The sequence below is a fragment of the Tupaia chinensis genome, unplaced genomic scaffold, assembly GCF_000334495.1.
Source record: "Tupaia chinensis unplaced genomic scaffold, TupChi_1.0 Scaffold000037_9, whole genome shotgun sequence".
Lineage (NCBI taxonomy): Eukaryota > Metazoa > Chordata > Mammalia > Scandentia > Tupaiidae > Tupaia > Tupaia belangeri.
In genome coordinates, this window is record NW_006159492.1 from 2,047 (window position 1) to 4,885 (window position 2,839).

Below are 2,839 nucleotides of genomic sequence, written 5' to 3' on the forward strand. Positions count from 1 at the left end.
CTCCATGAGTGGAGCCTTTCTCTAAAGATCTTTCTGATATTCGACAAAAAACTTTAGATTATGGCTGAAAACTTCATTCGTATCTCATAAAAGTAAGCTTTATTTGAAAACATCCATTGAAAAACAGTGTAAAACTACTTCAAAAACCAAGCATTGAAGTAGATCAACTCTGAACACCACAAGTTGTTCAACTTCTAAAGTTAAGTAAGTGGTACAAACAAGTTTGTGTTAGTTCATTCTTAAGATTTCTTTGGAAGAACATTTTTTTACACTTAGTTTTCTTTGAAAGTGCAGTGCATTCTTCGGCCCAAACTCTATTTGCAACTATAAGAAGATCTTTAGGTATGAAAGTCAGCTCCATGAGTGCAGTCATTCTGCCAAATATCTTACTGATATTCCAAAAAGGAGTTCATATTATGGCTAAAAATTACATGTTTATCTCCAGAAAGTAAGCTTCATTTGAGAATCTCCATTGAAAAACAGCATAAAACTGATTTCAAAACTAAACTTTGATGTAGAGCAACACTTAACAACAAATGTTTTTCAACTTCTAAAGTTAAGTAAGTGGTACAAACAAGTTTTTATTAGTTAATTCTTAAGATTTCATTAGAAGAATATATCTGGCTTCACAGACTGTCCTTCCAGGATGCAGGCAACAGGTCCAACTTGAAGCCTCCAGTCAGCAAGGGACTCTGAGGGAGGGTCATCTCTGACCCCGACCCCACTTCTGGTCTCCCCAGGCCAACTCCACCTCCTTGACTGTCCTTCCAGGCTGCAGGCAACAGGACCAATTAGAAGCCTCCGGTCAGGAAGGGACTTTGAGGGAGGGTCATCTCTGACCCCGACCCCACTTCTGGTCTCCCCAGGCCAACTCCACCTCCTTGACTGTCCTTCCAGGCTGCAGGCAACAGGACCAATTAGAAGCCTCCGGTCAGGAAGGGACTTTGAGGGAGGGTCATCTCTGACCCCGACCCCACTTCTGGTCTCCCCAGGCCAACTCCACCTCCTTGACTGTCCTTCCAGGCTGCAGGCAACAGGACCAATTAGAAGCCTCCGGTCAGGAAGGGACTTTGAGGGAGGGTCATCTCTGACCCCCACACCACTTCCATTCTCCTCAGCCTGACTCCACCTCCTTGACTGCAGCCTTTCAGGCTGCAGGCAACAGACAATACTAACCCTAAAATGAAACACAAACCCTAACCCTAAACCTATCCCTAAACCCTAACACTAAACCTAACACTATCCCTAAACCCTAACCCTAACACTAACACTAACCATATCCCTAAACCCTAACCCTAAACTTAACATTAACCCTAAACTCTAACCTCTAAACCATAACACTATCCCTAACCCTAACCCTGATCCCTCAACCATAACCCTAAACCTAACTCTAAACCCTAAACCTCATCTTATCCCTAAACCATAAACCTACCCATAACACTATCTTTTAACCTTAACCCAAGCCCCTACCCCTAACCCTAACACTAACTCTTTGCATTAGTTACTTCTTAGCCTTACTTTGGAAGTGGGCTGCTTTACGCTTGGGTTGCTTGGAAAGTGTAATGCTCTCTTATTCCCAAAATTCAACTTGTAGCTACGACAAAGATCTTTAGGTATAAAATGCAGCACCATGAATGGAGTCTTTTTGCCAAAAATCTTTCTATTATTCAAAAAAAAAAGTGCAGATTTTGGCTCACAAACTACTTGAACTTCTTGCCCTTCCTCTCTCCACAGACTGCGACTTTGGCTGCAGTAGCCAGCAGCCTGGTACCTCTAAGGCACCTGGCGATGAAGGGGACAATTCCCTCACTGACTCCCATCCAGACCCCCTGTGCAGGATTCACTCAAACACCTAGGCAGACCCTAATCCTAAACCCTAACACTAATCCTAACCATAAAACCTAACCCAAACTCTAACCCTATCCCTAAACCCTAACCCTAACCCTAACCCTAAACCCTAACCCTAAACCTATTCCTAAACCATAACCTTAACCTTAACACTATCCCTAAACCCTAACTCTAACCTTATCCCAAACATTATCCTTAAACCCTAAACCTAACCCTAACACTATGTCTCAACCCTAACCATAAACTTAACCATAAAACCAAACCCTAACACTATTTCTAAATCCTAAAACTAATGCTAACTCTATCAATGAATCCTAACACTACCATTTAAACTATCACTTCACCCTAACCCTATTCCCTACCCCTAACCCTAACCCTAAACCTATCCCTAAACCCTAACCCAAACCATAAACCTAAACAAAAACACTAACCCTAACCCTATCCCTAAACTCTGACCATAACCCTGACACTATCCCTCAAACCTAACCCTAATCCTAACACTAACCCTATCCCTAAACAATAATCTAACCCTAATCCTAAGCCTAAACCCTAACTCTAAACCATAACACTATCCCTTATGCCTAACCCTAATCCTAACACTATTCCTCAACCCTAACCCTAATCCTAACACTATCCCTCAACCCTAACCCTAATCCTAACTCTAAACCTTAACCCTAACCTTATCCCTAAACAATAACCCTACTACTAACACTGTATTTTAACCCTAAACATAATCCCTACCCCTAAACCTAACTCTAACCCTATCTCTAAACACTAACCCTTACATTAACCCTACCACAAAGACCTTAGCATTTCATTGACTCTCCTTCCAGGCCACAGGCAACAGGTCCAAATGGAAGCCTCTGGTCAGCAAGTGACACTGAGGGAGGGTCATCTTGGACCCCCACCCCACTTCCAGTCTCCCCAGCCCGATTTCACTTCCTTGGTAGGTAGATAGAAGTTTTCTGTGTTCCCCCCCCCCCCTCGCGCC

The 2,839-nt window shown here is 43.0% G+C and overlaps 1 pseudogene; it reads left to right on the forward strand.

The window, feature by feature from the left end:
- LOC102493294 (splicing factor, proline- and glutamine-rich pseudogene) overlaps positions 1-2,839 on the forward strand; it is a 6,278-nt pseudogene that overhangs the window by 1,861 nt on the left and 1,578 nt on the right.